General features: G+C 55.5%; 1 pseudogene; it reads left to right on the forward strand.

Annotated features, from left to right (window-relative positions):
• The first annotated feature begins 411 nt into the window (after nucleotides 1-411).
• On the forward strand, nucleotides 412-4,840 carry LOC101539541 (S1 RNA-binding domain-containing protein 1-like; annotated as a pseudogene).
• The last annotated feature ends 4,558 nt before the right edge of the window (nucleotides 4,841-9,398 follow it).

A 9,398-nucleotide genomic window follows, 5' to 3' on the forward strand; every position in this document is an offset into this window, starting at 1 on the left:
ACTCAGGAATTATTTCTGGCAGTGCTCAGGTGACCTATTGTGATGCCAGGATGGATCCTGGGTCGGCCGTGTGCAAGATAAACGCCCTCCATGCTGCACTATCGCTCAGGCCCGGAAAAAATATTTTAACGATGACATCATTAAAAATTTTGCACCAAGAAGCGCAAAAGCAAAGGACCAAGCTGTAGAACCCAAAGTCGAGTTTTCTTTTCTGAGTTAGCATCTGCCTCTGAAGAAGATAACAAGGAAGATCATATCTGGGAGCCCCAAAAGAAAGTCCCCAAAACTTGTCAGCAGTCTCCCATGGAATGTGCTAAAAATAATCTAAAGAGATTTCTGTTACTAACATGTTTTACAGGTATATATAATTTTTTGATCAACATCGATTGCCTTCTCTTTACATCCCACCAAATGTGTCGAGATATATATCCCTATCCAATCATTGCTGGCAAATGTGTCCTCAAAAAAAAAAACATAACTGAATCAAAAAGGGGTGCTACGGGGAGGGGGTGGGTTATAGGGGATATTGGTGGTGGAGAATGTGCACTGGTGGAGGGAAGAGTGTTTGATTATTGTATGACGAAACTCAAACTTGAAAGCTTTATAGCTTACAGTGATTCAATTAAAAAATAATAAAAGGAAATGTTATATAAAAATAAATGAGAAAGATACCATTAAGTTTTAGCCGTACCAGAATTTTTCATGCAACGTAAGAAATATCCAGAATCACCAGATTCTCACAATGAACCATGGAGAAGACTTGAAGATACGTTTGGTGAAGGCCCATGTACCCGAGGTAATAAAAAGTGAATGCTGTAGGTAGTACGTCCAAAACAGGGGAGACCATGAGGCTTTGCAAGACCAGAGGAAGTGAAGAATTTTTTTTTTGTTGTTTTGAGTCACACCCGGCGATGCACAAGGGTTTCTCCTGGCTCTGCACTCAGGAAACACTCCTGGTGGTCCTCGGGGGACCATATGGGATGCTGGGAATCAAACCTGAGTAAGCCCCAGGCATGGCAAACGCCCTCCCCATTGTGCTATTGTTCCAGTCATGAGGAAATGAAGATTTCATCTGATTCATTGGGTGATGCGTTTAGCTGCCTCATTTGTCCTCTCCGCTGTAGAGAATTGAGTCAAACTAACATCTGATGCAGAGAAGGAATCAGTAATGATGTTCAGAAGGAACTTTCATCAACGCCTGTGAACCAGACCTGTTCCTGGGATCACCTTTATGGGGGCAGATCCTAGTTATACGGTTGCAAAATAGCCAGAATATATCTCCTATAAGCCAGATACTCCACACTGAGGTGTTTTACTTGCATTCTGACAAGGCTTCCAAGGGGCAGAGAGAATAAAGCGGCTTTTGCTGAATTTCGACTGCAGCACAGTGGTCATTAGAAATGGAGCTGCCTGCCGGGACCCAGAAGCTTACTCTGCTGAGCTGATCATGAAACATTACTCTGCACCCCTGGATGCTGCTCACTGGGTTGTCAGTGAAGCTGGGGCATCAATCTACAGTGCTAGCCCCGAAGCAAAATAAGAGACGCCAGGGCTAGACGCTAATTTGAGAAGTGCAGTTCCCACAGCAAGGCGCGTGCAGGATCCATTAGCTGAGCTGGTGGAGACGGAGCCAAAGCGCACTGGACTCGGACTGTATCAGCATGACGTATCCCAGACCTCACCAGGGGCAGCCCCGGACAGTGGTGTAGAAGACTGTGTCAGCGTTGTCCCAGTGGATGTTAGCATCTGTTCAGAAGGTTTGTTGAGGCATATTGCAGGACTCAGTGCCAACCGGGCCAAAAGTCTTATTGCGTGGTGAGAGAAAAATCGACCGAGAGCTCCTGAAGACAGTGAAAGGGCTGGGTCCAAGGTCTTTCCAACAGTGCTGGCTTCACAGAATCAACCGGGGTTGTACTCGGGTGTTCTGCGGTCAGCAGCCTGAATCCACAGGCCCAGTGTGGGACCTGGTCTGGCACCTGCCGCTGGTGGCGAGCCAGGCAGGAAGAGCAAAACTCCCGCAGCTTCTGACAGGAAACTGATCCTTTGGATCAAACTTGTATTCACCCGGAATCATATGGCACAGCGCTGAGGTTTCTCCCCTTCACTGGGCGGACGCTGAGTGGGACTGAAGGCCTGAAGAGCAACACAGATAAACTCATTCCTTGGAAAGGAAGGAATACAGTAAACAGCAGAAAGATTGCAAACAACAGTGCACTCTCCACAAGTCATCGTGGATGGTCTCAATCAGCCCGAAAGCTTTGCCTTGTGTGCAGATTTTGATAAGCCCGAGTCTAAGAGAGGCAGAGTACGGCCAGAAGAGATGCACGCTGGGACAGTTCTGACAGGCAGAGTCCAGAATGCGACACTCTTTGGAATTTTGTGGATATAGGAGTGGGTGATCAGGGTTGATTCCCAAAGGAAGTGTCACAGAAGCAAAGTTTTCTTTTTTTTTTTCTTTTTTTTTTTTTTTTGCTATTTGCATCACACCCAGCGATGCTCAGGGGTTCCTCCTGGCTCTGCACTCAGGAATTATACTTGGCGGTGCTTGGGGGTCCCTGTGGGATGCCGGGGATTGAACCCAGGTCAGTCGAATGCAAAGTGGCTGGCGTGTGGCTGCTTCTCTAGCCCTTTCCCATTAGACTCTAGCACCTGTCTTCCTGGTGCCCGCCTTGCTCTACCTCCTTCCCTGGGCTCGTTTCTAGGACACTGTGAGGACCCTCGAGCAACACCACTGCCTGCCTGTGGAAAGGCAGTGCCAGAGGAATCTCTCAGATTCCTGCCCAGAGGGGCTGTGGAAAGGGAGGGCCCATGCCTTTGGGGGAGACTGAGTCAGAGGCCGGTGATGCTTCTGGTCTCCAGAGGCCCTTGTTGGCGGCAACGTGGCAGGTTGGCTGATTCCAGCCTCAAGACCCCAGGCCTACTCCAGGTAGTCTCAGTTTGCCAGGTGGGATTAGCTGCAGGGTCAGCTCCATAAGGGGAGCCTCAGGTGTGGGGAACCCGTGAGGTATCGGCTCAGCTGCCACGTGGAGCCTCGTGAGTTGCGGCTACTCCTAAGGGAATCACCGGCAGCTGCTCACTCCAGGCCTATCTCTGCTTGGGGCCCAGGGGTCCCGGGCACCAGGCATCCGTGGTCGGGGCCTCCGGGCCCAGCTGCCGGGGGTGGGCGGGCGAGGCAGGAGGGGCCCAGGTGCTCCTGGTTGGAGCCTGTTGTGGGCGAGGAGCAGCAGCTACTTAAGGAGAAGCTGCAGCCAGGCTGACTGTTTGCAGGGAGGGGGCTGGGGCAGAGGGGCGGCGGGTTGGGAAGAGCAATTCTGGGGCACAGAGGGGCTGCCTCCCTACAACTCTCTAATTCTGCTACCCTGCAAGCACTGGAAATCTCTCTCTCTTTCTCTCTCTCTCTTTCTCTCTCTCTCTCTCTCTTTCTCTCTCCCGTGCTGTCAGGCCCAAGTTTCCCGGTCCTTGCCGAGGCCCTGGTCTCTTCCTTCAGATTCCCTTCATCCCCTCCGTGAATCTCCTCGAGAGGGAGAGGGGGACCCTGGGGTGACCATGCTCAGAATCACAAATCAAGAAGCCCGGATGTCTCTGCTGGGCAAGAGAGCGAGGCCTGGGGGGTCTGTTGCAGCAAGTGGGGTGGGGGCTGTCAGGGGCAGGGCACTTGAGGGCCAGAGATCGCCACAGGTGAGCTGCTGGTGTCAGTTCCCTCTGGGCTGCTGCCAAGGGGCAAGCGTGGTCCTGGGGCTGCTGGACCCTCAGAGCTGAGAGGGTGGGGGACTCTGGCTGGGAATTTCAGAGCTGTATACTTGCCCACCTCGGGGGCTGAAGGGGGCCTCAGTTTCCCCTTACTGGCTGCTGGGGGCAGCTCCATCTTAGCAGCACGTCCGAAACCTTCCTGCCCCTCCAGGGCTCTAGTGGGTCAGGGAAGCTGACCCTTTCCTGAGCCCCTAATCTCTGCCCTGGACCCTCAGTCTAGATGAAGAGATGACGGGGTAGGGCAGGAAACGGGGTAGGGGTTGGAACTTGCCTTGGACAGGGCTGACCGGGACTCCCCGCACCCCGTAGGGTCCGAGATCCCCTCTGGAGTGACCCCTGAGTGCAGAGGTCAGGAGCAAGCCTGAGCAGGGCCAGTTGTGGCGGGAAACCATCACCAGCAAAGCTCGAGGGGCAGTGCCGGCCTCTGCGAACTAACGCCCTGTGCATCTTGGGGGAGAGCGGGAGCCTCTGTGGGAGCAGGGACTCGACCTCCCCACGCACACGGGCCCTGAGCCAACAGGCGTCCGGGAGCACTGGGACCCTGGGCTTTCGAGAACACAGGACCCAGTTTTCCTAGAGACCCCGAGGAGGAGCTCTGCTCAGTCCCAGGGTCCTTCCTCCCAGCCGGGCGTCCTTCCCTGACTCCACAGACCTATTTCCACGTCTGCCATGGTGACCAATGTCCTCATCCTTGAGTATTGAAGGGCCAGCGACTCCTGAACAAATCTGCACTCTCGGTCTGGCACCCTGGGGGGCTCCCCCGTGGGGGTGGCATAGTGACGTCAGAGGAGCCGGCAGCGTGGCCGACTCGGTGTCTCTGCCCCCTGCCCTTCTGGGTTCAGAGCCCTGGGCCTCCACATGCGGCAGCACCAAGAGGCTGGAAGCAGCAGTGGCCTTTTCCAATCTGTGGTTCCTCCCTTCCCCGGTGCCCGCGCCCCTCTCAAGCCTCCCCCAGCCTCCTGCACTGCTGCTTTAACAGAGGGATTTAACTGTGCCATTCCCCGGACAAGTCCCCCGGTCCCTGCTCCTGCCCCTCTGTCCCACACTCTGCCTCTTTCCCCTTCAGATCTTCAGCTGCCCGGAAATCTGAGGTTTAGAACCCAAGACCATTCCCAAGCGGCTGTTCCCTGTCCTGCTATCTGTTCCACAGATGTGCAGCCGTCCTGTGTTCGCTCCTCGCCCCCTGAGCTATTGAGCCCACACAATGGCGTCCAGCTGTGCCCATGTCCCTGTAAACAGTGGATTTCATCTCTTGTGACAGAATTTCTGGTAGCAGGAAGGAATCAGGGCCCCAGAGTTTGCCAGGTGGGATTAGCTGCAGGGTCAGCTCCGTGGGGGAGCCTCGGGGTGGGGAACCCGAGAGGTGTCGGCTCAGCTGCCGCATGGAGCCTCGTGAGCTGCGGCTACTCCTGAGGGCATCGGCGGCAGCTGCTCTGCTCCAGGCCCAGCTGCCCGGCATGGGCGTGCAAGGCAGGAGGGGTCCAGGTGCGCCTGGTTGGAGCCCTTTGCTGGGCGAGGGGCAGCAGCTACTTAAGGAGAAGCTGTGGCCTCACTGTTTGCAGGGCCGGGGCCATGGGGGGCTTGGGCAGAGGGTTGGGAAGAGCAATTCTGGGGCACGGAGGGCTGTCTCCTAAAGCTCTTTCTTACTGTGCTACCCTGCCAAGCACTGGAAATCTGCCTCCCCCCACCTCTTCCCCCCCCGTGCCTGGCAGGCCCCGAGGTTCCCAGTCCTTGCCGAGATGTCTCTCCTGGGCAAGAGACCGAGGGCTCAGGGTCATCTGGCTGTGGGTGGGGTGGGAACTGTCAGAGGCAGGGGGACTGTGGGGCCAGTTCCCACACGAGGAAGCCACTCGTCAGTTCCCTCTGGGCAGCAGCCAAGGGGCGATATGTGGGCCCGGGGATGCTGGACCCTCAGAGCTGAGAGGTTTCTGACTGGGAACTTCAGAGTCTCTTCTTGCTCACCTCGAGGGCTGAAGGAGGGGGCCTCCGTTTCCCCCCGCTGGCTGCCTGTATCAGCTCCATCTTAGCCGACCCCTCTGCACGTCCTAAATGTTCCTGCCCATCCTGGGGCTCTAGCGGGTCAGGGAAGCTGACCCTTTCCTGAGACCCTAAACGCTGCCCGAACCTTCAGTCAAGATGAAGAGATGACGGGGCAGGACAGAGAGACGGGCAGGGGAGGGCACTTGCCCTGGCCAGGGCTGACCGGGACTCACAGCCCCCATAGGGTCCGAGATCCCCTCTGGAGTGACCCCTGAGTGCAGAGGTCAGGAGCAAGCCTGAGCAGGGCCAGCTGTGGTGGGAAACCATCACCAGCAAAGCTCGAGGGACAGTGCCAGCCTCTGTGGAACTAACGCCCTGTGCGTCTTGAGGGAGAGCCGAGAGCCTTGGTGGGAGCAGGGACGCGAACTCCCCACTCACACGGGCCCTGAGCCAACAGGCGTCCGGGAGCACTGGGACCCTGGGGCTTTCGAGAGAACACAGGACCCAGTTTTCCTAGAGTCCCTGAGGAGCAGCTCTGCTCAGTCCCACGGTCCTCCCTCCCAGCCGGGCGTCCTTTCCTGACTCTCCACAGACCTATTTCCACGTCTGCCGTGGTGACCGATATCCTCATCCTTGGGAGTTGAAGGACTTGGGACTCCTGGGCAGACCCGCCCTCTCAGTCTGACATCCTGGGGGCTCCCCGGTGGGGGGTGGCATAGTTACGTCAGAGGAACAGTGTGGCCAAGTCGGTGTCTCTGCCCCCTGCCCTTCTGGGTTCCGACGACCCCTGGGCCTCCACAGGCGGCAGCACCAAGAGGCTGGAAGCAGCCGTGGCCTTTTCCAATCTGCGGTTCCTCCCTTCCCCGGTGCCCGCGCCCCTCTCAAGCCTCCCCCACCTGTGGGCTCAGATCTCTAGTGATGTTGTCTGGGTGAGATCAAACTGTGGGCGCGTGACGTGTGCATTCATTGGCCCAAGACCACCTCCCCAGCAGAGGGACGGGGGTCCACAGACTGATGGTCAAAGCCACCCGTTTAGGCAGAGATGCTGGCAGAGTCAGAACGTCTGAAGGGTTCAGGTATAGGATGCACGTAGGTGTGGCTGATCACTTAGGGGTTTAAGGGTAAAGCATTTCTATGGAGACAGCTCTCTTGGGGGAATTAACTCAAGGAGATGCTCTCTCCTGTGTGGGACAAGTATCATATTGCTTTTCCCTTTTCCAGCTACCAGTACTTTGAAAATTTAAGTTTAGTTAATACTTGAAGCTATTTGTATGAACACAGTAAAAGATACTGATCCCAAAACTCAGTTCTCTGGGCTCCACGTGCAAGGCTGCTGGGCTCCTTCCATAAATCCGAGTAGCTCCTCAGGCCTAGTTTGGTCCTTCCTCCCCGACGGCATCCTGTCTCTTAAGTCATAATGGTTTGCATCAAGATTGTGCTGTTATGCTTTCTAGATCGTCCCATTTCGATGCATAGCTTTAGTGCTCGACCCGGTCCATCCCAGTCCCATGGCAGGACCTCTCTAGTTAGAAACTACAGAAACCGACGCCTGAGTCAGGGAATTATAACGGAGGCCCAAGATCTATCTCAGAGCCAATCAACTCCCACATACTAGCAGCACAGCATTAACAGTCTGTGTTTAAGCAACGAGCACTGCTCTGTAGTAAACTCCGAAAATGTTCCAGGGGAAAGAGAAAGGCAAATAATTCACTTCCCAGTCTAGAGTCTCCAGAAGGTTTTGACCTAGTAACTATTCCAGGGAAAGGTGAAAGATCAATTCGGGGGACTAGGGGTGCTCACAGGAGCACTGTGAGCTTCTCTGGGAGGAGGAAAAGGGGCAACTCACTGAAGCCTGACACACTTAGGTTAACATCCAACAGCCCTGGAACCTCTGTTGCTTGGGAACTCAGGACAGATGGCGGCTGGAGGGTCTGTCTCCTCTGTAGGCCCACTTTTCCCTGACCCGGGTCCTTTCCGGCTGCCCTGCTCTCTTCTGGCTCAGTGCCCCGGGAGGAGCCTGTGTGGTTTAGTGATGCCGCAGTGCAAAGCTTTCCTGTGCCGAAGCCCAGGTTGCCCTCATCTGCAAAAAGCCAGGAAACGCCCCCTCTAGAGTCGGATCAAAGCTCCCCCAGGGTCAGAGCAGCAGGGGACACTTGCTTTGCACATTGCTGGTCTGGGTTCTACTGGGGTCCCCGAGCCTCCAGGAGTTGCTACTGCAGGGGTGATCTGGGCAAAGTGCTCTTGATATTGCCTTTGGCACAATTCTGGCCTCATGGTGTCCCTCCAGTCAAAGAAAACCCCTTCTGGGGACTGTGGATGCCCCTTCGTGGGGCGTAGCCAAGGCAGGGGCACGCTGCATTCAGCGACCCAACATGACAGCTGTCACTTCAGTGTTCCACCTTGTGGAGAAACAGTGACTCAGAGACTGGTGATGCCCCCTGGGGCTCCGTCTTCAGTGGCCCTCACTGGTGAGCACTGTGGCTGGGGTGGCTCATTCCAGCCCCAAGAACAGGCATGCTCAGGACGGAAGGAAAGTCTTGATGCTGAGGTTGGCCCATGGGTCACCACCCCACACCCGCTGCCTGTCCTGTCCTCAGGGGTAAAGGCCTTATGGTGCGGAGTGAAGGCAGGAGTGAGACTAGTCTACAGAGGTCAGGGGAGGCACCGCCTCATGACACACTCACACATCCCCCTGGAGAACAGACCTGAGAAATAGGAGGGACAGGTAATGGGGCAGAGAAGATTAGGACCTAGTTTGGAGCTGGGAGAGAGTCAGCATTCAGAGGGAGACTGGAGCTGAGCTGAGGCAGAGGCCAGCCGAGGGCTCGGTGGCTCCCTGGTGGAGTCTTGCCCTTCACCTTGGCTCTAAAATACCGAAGTCAGCAGGGAGATTAAGGTGTCTGACTTCCCTCTGCCTTCGGGATACAGGAGACGATTGGCTTTCGGAGAGCACGAGGAGAAAGGGATGATTCTGCAAGCCAGCCTTTTCTAGGTCACCCTCGTTCCATAATTCTGGCCTATTCTGAGCATTTCATTAGAATAAGGTGATCCCGGGAACCAGGATGCTGAGAGGAACCCTGGAGCCCTTGGCAGGACCTATGGTTACAGGAGGCTGGATAAGATTTACATGTCAAGACAAGGACGAACGGCCAAGCAGGCATTCTCGAGCTTTCTTTAGGCAAACCAAGCAAGAATCCCGGTACCACTGAAAACGCCACAGAACGAGGCACATGTCACAACTGCCCAGACCTGCCTGATGGCCTTCAGATTTCCCAAATCAAATATCAAATGCGTGTCCATGTCCGTGAACAATTTGTCTTCTCTGGACTCTGATCCAGCAGCAGTTGGCCAGAGTGACTACAGAAGCACACCTGCCCTGGCGAGGACAGAAGCAGCTGACGGTGCCACCCACCTTAGAGCTGACATCCACAAAAGGGGAAATCGGGAGAAAAATGGGATTGCTATAAGTGCAGGAGGCTAACCCAGGAGCCTCCATCTCTCCAGGTCTCAGGCCTTGCTCGCACCTCCCAGAAACGCAGGGATTGGGCTGCATCCTGGGTCAAGAAGCTTGTCCACGCACAGAAGCCTGGAGGGTGGCTGGCCTATAGATAACCTGGACTTCCTGTCCACATGTTTCCCTCAGAAGACAAGCCGCCCTCCATGCGGGC

Source organism: Sorex araneus, chromosome 2 (assembly GCF_027595985.1).
Source record: "Sorex araneus isolate mSorAra2 chromosome 2, mSorAra2.pri, whole genome shotgun sequence".
Classification (NCBI taxonomy): domain Eukaryota; kingdom Metazoa; phylum Chordata; class Mammalia; order Eulipotyphla; family Soricidae; genus Sorex; species Sorex araneus.